At 38.5% G+C, this 18,027-nt stretch overlaps 1 protein-coding gene across 1 annotated transcript in view; it reads left to right on the forward strand.

Moving 5' to 3' along the window:
• Positions 1-7,243: 7,243 nt before the first annotated feature.
• Positions 7,244-18,027, forward strand: part of AHR (aryl hydrocarbon receptor) — a 489,182-nt gene continuing 478,398 nt past the window's right edge. Inside the window, exon 1 of the mRNA XM_084974512.1 lies at positions 7,244-7,326. The gene's annotated coding sequence lies outside the window, so the exon portion shown is untranslated. The remainder of the gene's footprint in view (positions 7,327-18,027) is intronic.

Raw genomic sequence — 18,027 nt, forward strand, 5'->3', positions numbered from 1 at the left:
ATCACAGCCACAGCAACATGGGATCTGAGCTGCATCTGTGACCTATGCCGTAGCCTATAGTAAGGCCAGATCCTTAATCCACTGAGTGAGGCCAGGGATCAAACCCACATCTTTATGGACACTATGCCAGATTCTTAATCTGCCACGCTACAAGAAGTCCCTAAAAAACTTTTTTAGCGTGTTTCTTTTTTATTGCTATGGGAATAGATCACATGAGATACCTCCTCTTAATAAGTTGTTAAATGTACAATACAGTATTGTGAACCATAAGTATGATATTGTATGTAAGACTTCTAGAACTTGTTTCTTGATGTTTAATTAAAATAAATATCAGTAGGAATTCACAACGTGGCTCAGTGGAAATGGATCTGACTGGAATCCATGACAATGGATGCAGGTTCAATCCCTGGCCTTGCTAAGTGGGTTGAGGATCTGGCGTTGCCATGAGCTGCAGTGTAGGTCACAGACATGGCTTGGATCTGACATTGCTGTGGCTGTGACTTAGGCCTGTGGACACAGCTCCAGTTTGACTCCTAGCCTGGGAACCTCAATATGCCATGGGTGCGGCCCTAAAAAAATAAGAAGAAGAAAATAAAATAAATATCAACAGATTAAATTTGCCTAAATTAAATAGGTTACATTTTAAAAATTAAATTCAATATTATAAATAGATCCCTTTATGAAATACTTTAATAAAATTCCCCTAAGTATTTTTAACCTACGTTTATAAATTTAGTACCAGAATAGCTAATTCTTTTAAACTTTTAAAATGTCCAACAGGGCAGATTTGCAAACATAATTAGCAAACCTTTTCTAATTACTTTAGTGATTCTATATAAATACCATTAATTAAAATTAATGGTTTGTAATTCAAGTTATAGTGATCATATAAATTTTGCTCATAGCCAAATATTTTAATATACAATTTAAAATCCTAATTCTAGCCACATTCTTAGAGTCATAGACTAATATTCAGGTTCTCAAAAATATATTTCTCTCATATCTCACAAACACTTAAATTATAAACACATAAAGTTGATGCCAGTATTTTCAAAACTTACTCCACAACTTTACCTAGGAATCTTAATATAGATTTCAGTACTTTCAGCTTTCTTCTTATTTCTGTTCCTTCTAGGACTAAGGGAGAGGAAGCAGATTTATTTACCCCTAGAGTGGACCAAGTTTTCTGAGTCTAAAATTAGGGACACTGCTCTGGATCAAAAGCTGTGACCCAGTCATTGATATGTTGAATTTAACGTTGTACAACCTCAAGGGCAAGTGTAGAGAGGTAGGCTCAGTCCCAAACCTTGGTAACTTTTATCCATTTAGGAGGATGAGGAAAAGAAGAACTTCTAAAGCACAAAAAGAATCAAAGAGAAAAGGGGATAACCAGGACAGCACCATTTCCTGAATCCAGGGTTAGTAGGAACTGCAGAGCATGAAGCAAGGCCCCCAGCAGAGGATTTAGGCCTACAGAAGAGAACCTGTAGGCTTAAATGCATTTGAACAGTTTCGAAGGCTCTCTGACTTGTAGCCAGACACTTGTAAAATATACCTGATTTATGAAAATCAATTGCCTTAAATCAAAATTTATGAATGACTCTTGGGTTGAAATAATGAAAAGCCAAATGCTCTGGTACAGTAAGTGCTGTAGGATCTTCCTGGATCATGAATAAAATACCTCTATTCTCAGTTTGCTCAGAAAAGTCTCTGTTTAAATCTGTTGCCGAGCATAATAATGGAGAACATAACTTAACCCTCAAAAGTTTGGTGATTTGGACAATCAATGATAGGGTCTAGATGATAAAATCTACCAATGTTCTCTGCGGAAAAAGATCTGCATCTACACACACACATAATTTTACAATTATTTCAGAGGTCTCATTTGTGTCCTGGAACGGTTTTGTGGGATCCGCAGACTCATGTTAAAAGAACTCTTGCTCAAGTGTTCAAGTCTCTGTGTGTAGCCATTCTAAAGGGGCCCACAGCGTTAGAATTTAGCACTTAGCTCTCTGCCCTTGTTTTGGAGCACAACCTCGTATTTCTTCCTGGCTATGGGAAATCTTATACCTTGTTCTAATTTGGAAGGAATTCTAGTCTCACAGTTAGTCAAGTCTTTTGTTGTCCCTGAATAAAGGCCTACAGTTGGAAATCCTTTTAGATCCTAGTGGAGGTTGAGATTGTGGGGAAAGAGGAATACGAAGTAATTTCTATGCAGGAACATCCAGTGTGGATAAGTGATTTCCCCAGGAGCTCTATCTTTTAGGAGATGGGTATTTCTAAAGGGAAGTTTAACATCATTCTTTGGAGGATGAAGTGAATAATCTCATGAATCCTTAGAACTTCCTATGGAAGTGATTTTTTGCTAATGAACTGGGATAGGCTGGAAACAAGGGCCATTAAAAAAAAAAAAAATCTGGATCTGGTGGCTACTTTAGCCACATAGAAAAGAAAGGTTTCAGATGCATTAAGGAGACGTGTCCTTAGCAGTTGGAGTCTGACCCCAGAGTCAATATTGTTACATGACAAATACACTCCTTAGGGTGGAGCCCTGAACAATTGGAGATGCTGTCCAAAGCTGTTATTCCTCCTTACAGGAGGCAAGTGAGTGTTTTCAAAAGCCTATTCCTACTTCTGAGATAGCTTTACTTTGATTTAAGTTCTATGAATTTCTTCTGATAATATTTTTTACGTTTACACCATTAAAAACTATTGTATTACTATTTTCCTACCCATTGTAAGCAGATTGTCTTGTGGTCATGACTAGAGTTTTATGTCTTATTATATAGCCATCTGTATACTGAAAGGGCTGGTGTTTTGTAAGGAAAAGTGGTAAATTAATACCAACATAATATAGAAATCACATACATTACATATCAATATCATCTTGGTAAATATAACACACGGCATACTATTGTATCACGTAATAGAACACTTCAAAGTTTATGAAGTTTTCTTTAACAAGCAAAAAGTGTACATTTTAATTTTTTTTTTCTTTTTTATGGCTGCGCCCAAGGCATATGGAGGTTCCCAGGCTAAGGATCGAATCGGAGCTGTAGCTGCTGGCCTGCGCCACAGCCACAGCAACGCCAGTTCCGAGCCTCGTCTGCGATATACACCGAAGCTCACAGAAACGCTGGATCTTTAAACCACGGAGAGAGGCCAGGGATCAAACCTGTGTCCTCATGGATCCTAGTCACATTCATTTCCACTGTGCCATGAAAGGAACTCCCATTTTAATATTTTGAATCCACAGTAGAAAACATACTTACTGTTTAGCAAATGGGCTCAAAAAGAAAGTGCTACAGTGCTCAATTGAAAAAAAAGTGCCATTATGCTTGTAATTTTCTCATTTGTCATATAATAATAAGTAACTTTCCAAGACCTCAGTTTTCCATGCACGTAGCTGAATTTATTTTTTGGAAGATGAAAATAATCTTTCTGCGATCTTTGATTTCAAATTTGCCTTGAGTCTGCTTGTGTGTGTCTTTTATACCATTGATTCCATTACACTGTTTCTCCAAATGAAGTAACTGCTTTCAAGAATCAAGGGTTGCATAATTTGCGCCTTTTCAAAAGCTTTTATAATTGTTATTTAAAAAAATACAATCACTTGTTGCTTTCAGAAATGGATCTTTTGGAGACACTTTTTACCATCCAGTTTCTATGTCTTATCCTTAAAGTTAGCTCCCAATGAAAGAATGACACGTACTTATAGTCTCAGTATTCTTTGGTCTGCCTGTGTTTTCCATATGACTCATTCTGTGATGACTGTCCCCATAGGGTGCAGCAGTAAGTCAGCCCTGAAAGCAAACAGAAAGGGAACTTGTCACATTTACTCTCTTCCTGATTTCTGTAAGACCTCGTCAGCATTTCAAGACTAAGCTGTGCTAGGTTCACCATATTACATTATTTTTTAATCTGTACTTATTGGAAAAGATCATATATGTTCATTATTTATAGGCTTTTAGAATCAGTCAAGATGGGAAAAATGGGTTTCAATTCAGTGAATATTTAAGATGTAATTTTAGAAGTGTATCTGAATTACAGTTAAACCAGTTTTCTCTTATTCCTGTTTTATGTTGCATTGCTGAATAAAAGTCTCCCGGTATAAGATATTCTACCAACAAATTACTGTTAAGTGTGAAAATGTTTGATGGTGTGGTGAATTTCCTGGGGCTGTAAAGATGTTTGAGGGATATTTGAAAGTATCCAGGGAAAGAAATGCAGAAATTCTCTAAGGAGAGTTTCATATGGAATCATTCATGTCACTTTGTTTAGAATACTCGAATGAGTGTCAGGATTATTTTTATTTCTTAAGCATCAAAATATGAATAGGATTTTTTTTTTAATGAATACACGGACATCTTTTACGATTTGAAGATTAGTCTTCTCTGATTCATTTCACTCGCCCCATTCTGGCTCATTTTACACTGGTCTTAATTGAAAATCTTTCTTTTCACAGTGCTTTCAAAGGAGTGTTATAAGTCCAAAATGTGTTTCTTTTATAGCTCAGATTAATTTAGAAAAGTGGGATCAATGAATTCCTGAAGATGGTAAAAGAAAACAAAACTGTGAAAATATTTAAAATTTATAAAATCATACATTTTAGTGTATGTCTTAAATTGTTTTTTAATAACTATAGCTATGATTTCTGAAGCTTTATCATGGTGCTCATTTATTAAGCACAATACTCTTAAAATATAATTGGTCTCTCCTGTTCTGTATCCTTTTTATTCCTTCCTAGCAAATTGGTGGCCATGGTTAGATTACTTTCCTTGTAGCACCACTTGTCAACTTGTATCATAAGATTTTCCTGTATTATTTTGCCTATTGGAATAATTTAGGTAGTTTAATACTACTGAACAGTGGAGAAGTGGGTAAAAGGGCCTAAAACTATTGCTTTGGGATTTCTAAACTAATGCATGTTTTAATGGAGACTTTTTGCTTTCCTGCAAAATTACTCTAAAAAATTTCACAAATGAATTTTCTTTCTTTTGGTTTGCAGTGTTACCTTTGTAACCATTTCAAATCGTATATGTTACTGAGTTTTGGCAAAGCTGCCTCCTTTTGTTGACTAACTACATGTTCTGAGCTAGAGTAAACCAGAGACCATGTATGAAGTAATATGTTTATTCTGGCACATGGATTCCAAGAAAGATTAAACTTGAAAAAAACGAATCCCCAAAGCATATCAGAAACAATAGTATATCCTTTGAGACCTTATCCCTCGGAAACACTACAGGTTTCAGGGGAACTAAAGGTAGTTCTAGTTCACAATTGTTTTAAATGACAGCTCTACAAGGAACCTTTGCACGCCACTCTCAGATTCTGATTTGGGAGCCATTTTTCCTTTTGCAAAACAATCTGGAGTAACGTTTCAGGTTAGGCAATAACGCAACAAAGATCTATTAAGCTCAGAAGAAGGAAGTTACCAATGCGAAAGTGGAGCCCAGGGGGCCAGTTTAGTAGAGCTAATTGCTAGAATTCTGGAGTACTGGATAAGTACAAAGAGTTTTATATTTTATTTCCCACTACAGGTCATTGTCAAAGATACGGCCACAGACATGCTTTTTTTAGTCCGTCTTCTCTAAAATCCAAGAGAGATGTAGTTCCAGGGACATACTTGTACTAAGAACTTAATGCAAGAGGAGAAATAAAATGGTGTTTCCTAATGACAGGACCTGGGAAAACCTCTGCCCCTCTTATTTCTTCACTATCTGTCCCAGAAGCTAGACTTGCTACCCTCAAAGACCTCTTCCTAGGACACCTGTGTGTTCACTAGGCAGAGTGCTCCGTTATCACCAGGGGTCGTGTAAATTAGAACTGAGTCAGGATCCTCCTATGTTGTTCCTCTGTTTGCATAATGCTGCAGGGGCTTTTGAAAAATTTACATTGTTTTCTCATTGCTACAGCTGGGGCAGGGTGCTGTCCTTTTGGTATCCTGGGGAAGTTTCCCTTTTATAGACTACAAATATGATCAGCTCCTGTCTTCCCAGAGAGCACTGGGTGCTTTGCCCTTCCCCCACCTCATTTCATAGAACTAGGATGCTCAGATCATCTTCAATGGTTTTATTTTTCATTTCCAGAAATTTTATTACATTATTTTTCTTGATCCACCTGTTTATTTTTGATAGCATTCTACTCTTATTATTACTTTCCTTTTAACCACTTTTTTTAATCAATTTTATTTTAGTTTGTCTCTCTCTCTCTCTCTCTCTCTTTTTTTTAGGGCCGCACTCTCAGCATATGGAATTTCCCAGGCTCCAGGTCAAATCGGAGCTGTAGCCTCTGGCCTGTGCCACAGCCACAGCAACACCAGAACTGAGGCACGTCTGCTACCTGCACCACAGCTCGCAGCAATGCCAGATCCTTTACCTACTTCTTTGAGTTGACAGGGCTAAACAAACCTACTTGTCTTACTTGCTGACCCTTCCTTGAGGGGACATATTTTTCTTCATGCTCTATAGTTTTTATTTATGAACTCATCTTTTCTTGGGATCATTTCTCTGTAGGCATCCAGGATGCTGGATTTTAGATAAATTTCCAGAGAGGATTTTTGAATTAGTGTCTGGCAGGTGTGCAAGTGATATCTCTGGTCCAGAGCCATTTTTACATTATTTACTCTGCTCTGGAAGATTCCAGCACAGTGAGGATGTTATAAACTTCATTTCCATACCCAAACATAGGACAGTTATAGAGTTTCTGCTTTTTTTGCAAGACCGTGTTTGTTTTATTTTGATTTTCTCTACCAGGTCTCTGCAAAACACAAGTTGCTTTCCTGTGTTTCTTGGCCACCAGATGGAATTTTCTAGCTCCTTTCCCCAGGGACATAGTTTCAGCAGAGTGCTCAATTGTAGCTCTCTTCCTTGCACCATTTGGCACCATTTGGCACTTCTCGGTGCTCCTGGAACTGTCAGTTAAAGATGTGTAGGGTAAATAAGAAACCCAGTCTCCTGTAATATCCAGGTCTGAATTGGTTTGTATTCATGCAAGCTCTGGTAATTTTTTTTACTCAATATTTTCTCTGGAAATGAGGATCCAGTGGGACAGCATAAGGAGTGTTGTCTAAAGGGTGATTATTGCCATGGTGATGCGGGAGTGACTTTATTTGAGGTCCTGGTGGAGCCAGCCCTGGGCTTTACTCATATTGATTGGTGAGAGGGAGACTAAGAGGTGGGGGGAGTAGGTGAGGTGGGGAGCTGGCAGCAGGCCTGGGGTGATGCAGGTGGTGATTACAACTGTTCTGGCTGCAGATGGGTGCCCAGAGAGAGGTCCGATTTGGGCTGGGTAGAAGGGCAATGCCACCTAATTCTTCCTGGCAAGGTAGGAAAAGGCATCTATTTCCTGCTTTTATCTATTTATCGTCAGAGTGAGAGGTGATAACATTCAGGATATGTGTGTCCTAGTGTAAACATTTAAGAAAATAAGATGATGGGCCAGAGGGAATTAGGATAGTTCCTGGGATGTGCCATCTGTATTCCAAGAACTCAGTGTTTAATATGAATCATATTCTTAATATATCTAATACACTATCCAGGTGTGTGTGTGCATACAGGTGTATACACATAAATGCATATATATATGTATGTAGTATGTATCTATACATGTATGTATATGTTTATATTTATCTATATAGACATATGCACATATCAGGTGTTAAGTATCTTTGGTAATAATAGACCTTTAGTAAAGATGAAGGAAATATTCCACAAATGATCCACAAAAAGTAATTGTGGATCATATGGTAGTTCTATATTTAGTTTTCTGAGGTACCTCCATACTGTTTTCCATAGTGATTGTTCCCACCAACAGTGAAGTAAGTCAGAAAGAGAAAGACAAATGCCATATGATATCACTTATATGTGGTACAATATCCTGCCCTTGATTCCTCCACCCCCAAAACAGGGCATCAGCCTTGCACTTCCAGACCCATCCTGGAACTAGCCTTCAGGAACTGGAGTTCTGCTCGTAGAATCCCATCATGCTCACTGTCAGAATCTCTGAACAGTGTCTGTTTCTGGGTGTTTGCATGCTGTGTTTATTTATTAGAGTGTTCCCATCTTCCATGTTGGAATTTTCTTCTGGAAGTGTTTAACTGAACTGAACTGCCACTTCCAGATAATGTTTTCGGACCAGTCATCCTGCGTTCTTCTTAGAACAACTGACTTTTTTTTTTTTTTTTTTCTTTTTAGGGCTGCATCCAAGGCAAATGGAGGTTCCCAGGCTAGGGGTTGAATCAAAGCTACAGCTGCCAGTCACAATCACAGCCACAGCCACAGCAATGAGTCATCCAAGCTATGTCTGCAGCCTACACCACAGCTCGTGGCAACGCCAGATTCTTAACCCACCGATTGAGGCCAGAGTTCGAACCCTCAACCTCATGGTTACTAGTCAGATTCATTTCCTCTGTGCCACACCAGCCACTCCTGAATATTTTTTGCCACTATTTCAGAAAAGCCTTCCTGACCATGATACCCAAGAAGGTTGGCTTTCCTTGCTATCACCAGAACTCTACCTGATCATTTCCTTCATAGCACACCTCATTATTTACAAGTATTTTTTATTTGTTTACTTGTTTCTTTTATTTTTTATTTATTTATTTATTTATTTTTGCCTTTTTTTGTCTTTTTTAGGGCCGCACCCACAGCATATGGAGGTTCCCAGGCTATGGGTCTAATTGGAGCTGTTGCTGCCGGCCTATGCCAGAGCCACAGCAACATGGGATCTGAGCCGCGTCTGTGACGTACAGCACAGCTCACGGCAACGCCAGATCCTTAACCCACTGAGCGAGGCCAGGGATCGAACCTGCAACCTCATGGTTCCTAGTCGGGTTTGTTAACCACGGACCCACAACAGGAACTCCCTGTTTACTTGTTTCTTAGCTGTCTCCCCTGCTAGATTGTAAATTCCAAGTCATCACTGTATTTCCAGCACCAAGCATAGTGCGTGCTCTGAAAGTATTTGCTAAATGAATAAAAGTGACTTGTATAGGACATAAAAGTAGATAACTGAGAGCAAAACCAGTTTTAGGGGTTTGAAATATGATTGGGCAGAGAATAATTTGTGGAAAACCAAATACTGATAACTCAAGAAATTAGAGTCAAGGAGTTCCTGCTGTGATGCAACAGGTTAAGGATCCAACATTGTTGCTGTGGTAATGTGGGTTCAATCCATGACCCAGTGCAGTGGGTTAATGATCTGGTATTGCTACAGCTGTGGTGTAGGTCACAGCTGGGGCTTGGATTCAACCTCTGGCAGGGAACTTCCATAAGCCATATATGTGGCCAAAAAAGAAAAAAGAAAGGAATTAGAGTCAAGGGAAGGGGCGGTAATTTGAGGGCTGATGAAGGTTGACTTTAGAATGGAGCCCATCTGAACTTGTTAGATATACAGGAAAAGGGTCCCAAGAGTCTGAAGGAATTGAAGGAGATAGTTTTGTCTGCTTAAGTGAAGCTGGAAATTGAACAAGGAAAAGATTTATTCATTCATTCATAAATGGTAAAAAAAAAAAAAAATCCAGGTAACTTGCGAAATCTATGTAGTGGAGATGAAGTGAAAGTTGTGAATGGGATCAGACTCAATAAAAGTGTATACTATTGGACTGTAAGGGCCCAGCAGAGGTCAGAGAGCATGACTTTGAAGTGTCCTTAGACAGCCAAGCTTTGTGATATTTCTTTAGAAGAAAAAAATTGCTTTCGAATTAGAGAAGTTCGCACAACAGAGACTCTGGAGTTGCAATTCACTCTTAGTGATTTTCTCATCTGTTTTTAACCTAAGGTTTCTAGTCACCTGGGGTTTATTTCTCTTTTTTGCAATTTCATATTAGTCTGACACAAGGTGATAGCATACTTTATGGGTAATTAAACAGATAATTAGGATAAAGGGAAAGGGATATTGAAGAGAGAGGTGGAAAAAAGAATTTCTTTCATATTAAATAACAGTAATATTTTTTATTATGTGATGGTGGATTCACTTTTTTTTTCTTTATAGGGCCACTCCTGCAGCATATAGATGTTCCCAGGTTAGGGGTCAAATGGTTGCTGTAGCTGTGGTGTAGGGCACAGCACACACACATACACACACACACAAAATTGGAGCTGTAGCTGCCAGCCTGTGCCATAGCCACAGCCACATGGGATCTGGACTGCATCTGTGACCCACACCGAAGCTTACCGAAATGCCAGATCCTTAACCCATTGAGTGAGGCTAGGGATCGAACCCGCATCCTTGTGGATACTAATTGAATTCTTAACCCGCTGAGCCACAACAGGAACTCCTGCAGCTTCTGTTTGACCCCTAACCTGGGAACTTCCATATGCTATAGGTGTGACCATCCCCCCTGCAAAAGAATCCATTGTCACACAATAAAAAATATTATTGTGTTATTTAATATGAAAGAAATTCTTTTTTCCACCTCTCTTTCCAATAACCTTTCCCCTTATCTCAATTATCTGCTAACCCACTGAGCAAGGCCAGGGATTGAACCCACATCCTCAGGGATACTACTTGGGTTCTTAATATGCTGAGCCACAACAGAAACTACTGGATTCATAGTTTATCTGAGTGGTTTTTTCCCCCATGGTAGGATTATATCTTCTTTGTATGATCAATTATACTTGGGGGATAAAATCAAAAGAAGCTAAAAATGTTATTCAACTTGATGACTTAATTCTTACTTGACTGATAGAGTAAGAATAATATTGTTGGTTACACGTAACAACGTGTGTATGCCTTGGGGCCTTGGTTTCTTCATTTCTAAAAACAATGTGATTGTAATGAACTACTTTAGGTTGCTAGGCGGATCATAAACAGTCAGATTGTAAAGGATTGGCTAAATATTAAATGCTATACAAATACCTTTAGTGCTGCTATTCAGGAAGGACTCATGACCTTTTAGATACAGTTTATTAAATTTCCAGGAGAAGAAAATGAATGAATAACAAAGCAGGCACTGCGGTTGGAAATCTGTCCCCTGATACTTTAGTGATAAGTAGACTGGATTTCAATTACACTTTCCTTTTGAGGAAATGTAAACACTTTAGTAACATGACCTTAAGAATAGTCCTTGCCCCATGAAGCAGGGGGACATTTTTACAAAGAATGAAGCTTGAGCAAGGAATATACGTGACTTGATAAGGATCAACAACATGGCAGGAGAAAGGGGAAATTTATATCAGTTTCTGTAAGTAATGAGTCACATACTTCATGATTCAACCAGAGTTGCACCAAGAACAGCAACTGGTACCTAGTAGGTGCTCAGTCAGTGTTTGTTGCTTGACTGAATGTTGTTTCCAAAATATCCTATTGTCCAACCACCAGTCTTCATCAGGTGCTAATTTCCTCTGAAACCACAAACTTGTTTAAGACTCTGCATTTCATATGGGTTTTAGGACTGAAATTCTGAGGCTATATCCTGCAAATACAACAAGCAATGACCTAAGTGGAGTGACAAGCAGTTCCCTGTCTGACTGCGACATTTCCACTTGCAGAATACTTTTATATTAATTTTCTCTCTTGGTCCTATAAGGTAAGGAGGGTAGGCTTTTGTACACATTTCTGAAGAAGAAACTGAAATCTCAGAGGGTATGTCTCTGCCTAATGTGTTTTAATTAGTACTTTGCTAGAAATTAGTTGACCAGAAGCAAAGGCTCTTGTTAGTAATCCCATATTCTTTTTTTTTTCTTTTTCCTAAAATGATCCTTGGTAAAGACAAATGAATACATAAATAAATTGGGGGGCAGTCATTCCTTTAATAAAACTTTGGATTAAAACATTGAGAACTTCTGTTAAATAAAAATAAATTGCTTAGGAAGTTCCTTGGGGTACAGCAGGTTAAGGATCCAGTGTTGCTGCAGCTATGGCACAGGGCACAGCTGCACCACAGGTTTTCTTTTTTTTTTTTTTGTGCTATTTCTTGGGCTGCTCCCGCGGCATATGGAGGTTCCCAGGCTAGGGGTCCAATCGGAGCTGTAGTCTCCGGCCTACGCCAGAGCCACAGCAACGCGAGATCCGAGCCGCGTCTGCAACCTACACCACAGCTCAGGGCAACACCGAATCGTTAACCCACTGAGCAAGCGCAGGGACCGAACCCACAACCTCATTGTTCCTAGTCGGATTCGTTAACCACTGCGCCACGACGGGAACTCACTGCGCCACGACGGGAACTCCCTGCACCACAGGTTTGATCCTGGCCCAGGAACTTCCACATGCTGTGGGTGTGGCCAAAAAATATAAATAAAAAAATAAATTATCTAGAAGAAATCTATCATTAATACTCACAGAATATTATGTTGTGGTAGCTGGAATAGTAGGAATAGGAAATACTCATTCTGTGCCAGACAGTCTCAAAGTGCTTTACAGATATTAACTAATTTAGTCCTCACAAGGACTCGATGATATAAGTACCACAAATATTCCTTACTATTAGATTTATTTAGTTAGCGAGTGTGGATAGCAAAGTTAGATAACGAGAGATGTTAAGCTGTCCAAAGCTATTTGTTTCCTGATTTAAAAGTAGTGGGAGTTTAGATAGCAAGGGCTTTATTCAGATTTATTCAGTTCTTAAATTTATATGTTTTACATTTATTATATTATATACACTACATATTATATATACTCTATATTATACATGCAGAATGTATACCATATATACTATGGTATACTATATACTATATACATTACATATACACATATAGTATATAGCATAGTATATTGTACATATATAGTATATATGTGTGTATACTGTGTAGTACTACTATGTAGTACTATATGTATGTATGTATAGTATGTATACTACACATACTATATATATATACACACATATAGTATGTAGTATGTATACTATATATACTACATATACATATACTATATATCCATATAGTATGTATACTATGTATACTATATATACTATATCCATATACTATGTATACTATGTATATGATATAGTATATGTATTCTATAGTATATGTATACTATGTATACTACATATGCATATAGTATATATGTGTACTATATATAGCATGTATATTATGTATACTATATATGCTTATTATGTATACTATATGTATGTATACTATGTATACTATATGTACCTCAGACACACCATTATTACCTCTGCTCTATACTAGAGGAAACTGAGGCCAGGGAAAGTGAAATAGCTTGCCCTAGGCCACCCAGCTTGCAAACTGGAAACCTGAACCTAGGACATGAATCCAGACAATCTGGCTGCACTGTATGTTCTTATTTACTATAATAAACCATCTTTCACCAGGACCCCTGATTGTGTCCCAGAAAGTTTAGGGACCTTAAGTTTTGAATAGAAAAGAGAAGGTTAGGATATGGATCTAGGATGGGAAAGTAGAGCAGCTCCGGCGATGGGTGATTTTAGGCCAAATGACATCTGCTTACCTATGTTTTTACTTTAAAACTTGAGAAGCAAAAACCTGTCTTGCCTCTAAAATATCTGATGCCTAGAGCCCTGTTTATCTTACTGTTATTAAAAAGTGATTAACCCACCTGGAATCAGTGTTGGCTTCTCTGGCTTTATTCAGTGTGTCTGCCTGGAATCCAGGTCTGAGGCACACACTGAACTAATTAATGTTCTCTTCATTTGGCAAGTTGCACAAGAAAAAAAATTAGTGTTCTGTTTCCTAATGATACTCACTTGTCATTATTGCCAATATATGTTCCCTAGGGAAACAGTTTTATAGTCAAATGGGCTTGGAAAACATCATATTATATAGCGCCCACGGAATATTAAATATTAGCATATTAAAGACGTTAAGAAGTTCTGCAGGAATGGGGTCTGTTTAACTTTGCTTAACCAAACATTTTTTAAGGCTGTTTGATCAAAAAAAAAAAAATTTGGAAGGAGTTCCATTGTTTTTATTTGCATGATACTTATTAACATCCCATGGAACAAACATCAGGCAATCTTGAATTACTGTAAAAGAAAATCTTTCACCAAGATAGATATTTTATAGACTCAGACCACTCCTTAGTTGATATGATGACATATCAGCTATTTTTAGGAAGATGGGAGCTACTTATTTCCATGACAACATACTTCTGTGTGCATAAAATTCCTTTATGTACATCACATCATTTCTCTTAAAACCACTGTTTGGGAAAGTAGGGCAGCTAAACTTATTCCACTTGGCATATGAACGTGGCTCAAAAAGGTAGTGTCACTCCAGGTCCCCAGACACCCAGAGCTGTGCTGATGGCCATTACCTTGTTTCACAAAAGTGTCAAATCACTTGGGGGTACTTTGGCTTTGTTTTTTTTTTTTGTTTGTTTGTTTTTTCCCATTGTAGTGATTGTTTTTTTTGATCTGTCAGCATCTTTTGTGGTGGTTCCCATTAATGGTCACTGGGAGACATCTGGCTGATGTGGAAAGAGAAGTTTATGGCACTGGAACTGAAAATAGAAAAATAAATGTTCTATGAAAGAACAGAGGTAATGTGTGTTTTAGACAGTTGAAATAAACAACATTAAAGGACTAAAAAATTATAAATATGGGTCATTGTGAAGTTATGTTAAGGTCCACAAAAATTACTGGACATGGAGAGTAAAAACCCAGCAGCCAATAGGAATTATAAATATCATGCTTTTCAAACAATCAGGACTGGAGTTTCTCCTGAAAATCTTTTCAATAGGATCATGGATTTTACACTTGAGAATGATTTTGGAGATCTTCCAGGTGCCTTATTTTACGAATGGGAAAATAGGCTCAGAAAAGTGAAGGGGCCGACCAAACACTTACTGTTTTAACACAAGACTGGACAAGATCCCTAGTTGTTTCACTTTTCAAGAAAAGGCTGCCTGATACAGGGAAAGATAGTGGGGGAAATTTCCAATGCCAGATCTGGATTGCTTTTGACATGCAAATATATTAAGAACCCTCAAGAAAGTGAAAGAAATTTGACCACTGTTATTAGAATCTGACTCACTTCTTCAATGGTCCCTTTACATTCAATAGCATTTAGAGACCGTTACCCTACAATTTCTATAATTCCCACATATGATTTGTTCCTGTCTCAACAGCGTTTAGGAAGCTCCTCCTTGGATGAGAATCTGTCAGGGTAGTTTGATTCCTCCTTTTCTCTCTCTCTTTTTTTTTCTTTTTACAGCGGCACCTCAGCACCATATTCCTCTGGGTTCCTGGGCCTGGGGTCCAATCAGAGCTGCAGCTGCCGGCCTACCCCACAGCCACAGCAATGCAGGATCTGAGCCGCACCTGTGACTTACACCACAACTTGCGACAATGCTGGATACTTAACCCACTGAGTGAGGCCAGGGGTTGAACCCGCATCCTCAGGGACACTATGTCAGGTTCTTAACCTGCTGAGCCACAAAGGGAACTCTGCCTCCCTTACTTTCTAGTGTCCATAAGGATTTTTCTCTTGTTCTCCTACATTGTGTGTTCACAGACTCAGTTTACCTCTTGGCTACACATTCTAATTACTTCGGGTTGTCCTGTGATTATCGCTCCTGTTAGTAATTACTTTCTCTCCTAAATTCAGAATTTCTCCTGGTCTCTCCTCTCAGTGAGAACACTGGGAAGTGGTAAGAAAACATTCCTGGAATAAAATTCTCTATTCAGTCACCGTCTGAGTGTATAGAGACAGACATTCAAGTTTACCTTGGGTGACAAATTGGGTGACTTTTCTAAACTAGTGTAGGTTAAATAACAGCTTAATTGGGATTTGAGTCCAGCATCACTCCAAGCCTGGGTGTTTGGAGTTCCTGTTGTGGCTCAGTGGGTTAAGAACTCGACGTAGTATCCATGTGGATGTGGTTCAATCCCTGGCCTTGCTCAGTGGGTCAAGGATCCAGCGTTGCCACAAGTTACAGTGTAGGTCACAGACTCAGCTCGGATCTAGTGTTGCCATGGCTGTGGTGCAGGCTTAACTGCAGCTCTGATTCAACCTCTAGCCCAGAAACTTCCATATGCCTCAAGTGTGGCCTTGAAAAAAAAAAAAAGACATGTGTGCTTGACCATGAGCCATGGAAGGCTGAAGGGAGCCTTACTGCATGGGTGCAATGATGAGTCAAACAGTGAGCAGAAGCAGCCTCTAAGTTATCCTTTCTTTGAGCCAGGAATCACATTATGTTGTTAATTAACACCTGCCAGTTGAGCCACTTAGGAAGGCACTTCAAATTTACCCTTTAGGAGTTCCCTTGTGGCATAGCAGTTTAAGGACCTGGCAATCTTACTGCAGCAGCTCAGCTTACTGCTGTGCCATGGGTTTGATCCCTGGCCTAGGAACTTCCACAGGCTGAAGAGCCCGGCCCCTATTTTTTTTTTTTCCCCCTTAGGGAGGGTGCTGGTGTGTCTTGATGCTAAGACCTAAAGACATTAACCCTAAGTTTACCTTGGTTTGTTCTCTCTGGAAAGCTCTAGGGTAGCCTCATGACTCCCGAGGAGACGGAATTATTCTTATATACCCTTATCTCTCCCTGGCTCCTTTTTGTTCTTTTACTTGAAATCTTTACCATTGATGAGTCAGAATTTCTAAGAACAGCAGAAGTAAAAGAAACATAACTTTGGGTTCAACATTTTTTATAATGCAATTGTATAAACATTAAGTACCACTTTGGAACAGTGCCTTTTGTGTTGCCATGAAGTCATACCTCAATTATCATTAATTATGACTTTATGATAATATATATCCGGCTGGTTTGACGTTAAACTTTGATATGCCTTTGAAATGTGCGTCTGCGCAAAAAAAAAAAAAAGGTGGTGTAAATAAGACTTCAAGTGGGGAAGTTTACCTATTTAAGACAACAAACTAATTAAAAACTTGACCAGTGTAACATAAAACCTACTATAAGTAGGTTGAAATAAATATGTCTTTATGCAGTTTGTCTTATATATTTAAAACAGATCACTTTAATCCATTCCCTGAAGCTTTGTGAAAGCGCAGATCCAGTTAGTTTGCTGTCTAAACTTGAAAATAAAACATCTTTCTTTCTAACTAGTCTATTTTATATTGTTTATTACAGAGATATTCATTGAGGATTTGGGGGAGTTCTAGTTCTATAACCAATTTAACAATCTCGATCAGCCTAGAGTCTAATTGTGTTGATGGGCTTCTATGAGGTTCAGATAGCTCTGAAGGTAAGAAAGAAAACAACATGAAAACTGTTTGTAGGGAATGGATTAGAAGGCTTGGGAGTGTTTCTAACCCAAGGGGACTTTCAGAATCCTTTTTGTGTACACAATCCTTCTAAAAAGTCATCAGCCTTCTCTGAAGCTGCCTCTGGCAGATGAAGGTGGGTTCTGCTAACTAGTTCTCTTTCCCTCAGGTCTCACTTGTAGTTCCAAATCAAAGCTTGGAAAAATGCCTGAAATTACATCCTACTTAATAGTGGATTTAAATCTAGATCCTTAGGTCCAAATCAGTAATGATCTTCCTATCTTGGAAGATAAGTTGAGGATGGTAAAATGTGAGCCTTTGAGTAGTCATCATTTATAGGAGGGTGGATATTTATCAAATATTAGGATCTGAAATTATTCTCTCTCTTTTTAGGGATAAGGTCACAGCAGGTGATGCATTTACACAAGCCAGGAAATACTGAATTGATCTCTGGTTTTGTTTAAGGCCGTCCAGGCTGGGTCAGATAACCTAGTGGTGAATGACAGTAGATAACCCCTTGCTGGCTGCAGAAATATATATATATTTTTTGACCATTCCTAGACACTTGGAATTTCCCAGGCCAGGGATTGAACCCATGTCACAATAGCGACCCCAGCTGCAGCGGTGACAATGCCAGAGCCACAAGGGAACTCCTGCAGAAATATTTGAACTACAGTTTTTCTGTTACCACCAGTAACTAGTTTTAAGTAATATAGAAAGACACTTAAATAACAAACGAAAAATACTGCTCCTTTTTTTGTTTCTTGACTCATTCTGCTGTGTGTGTGTGTGCGTGTGTGCGTCTTCATCTGAGCATGCTTCAATTTAAAATTACTCATGTGCAGTTAATAACTTGAGTGAATTTGGCATTTTGTTATAAATG

The sequence above is a fragment of the Sus scrofa genome, chromosome 9 (genome assembly GCF_054392235.1).
Source record: "Sus scrofa isolate SSC_HxYL_T2T_F1_AM1 chromosome 9, Sscrofa_HxYL_maternal_Yorkshire_Landrace_v2.0, whole genome shotgun sequence".
Taxonomy (NCBI): domain Eukaryota; kingdom Metazoa; phylum Chordata; class Mammalia; order Artiodactyla; family Suidae; genus Sus; species Sus scrofa.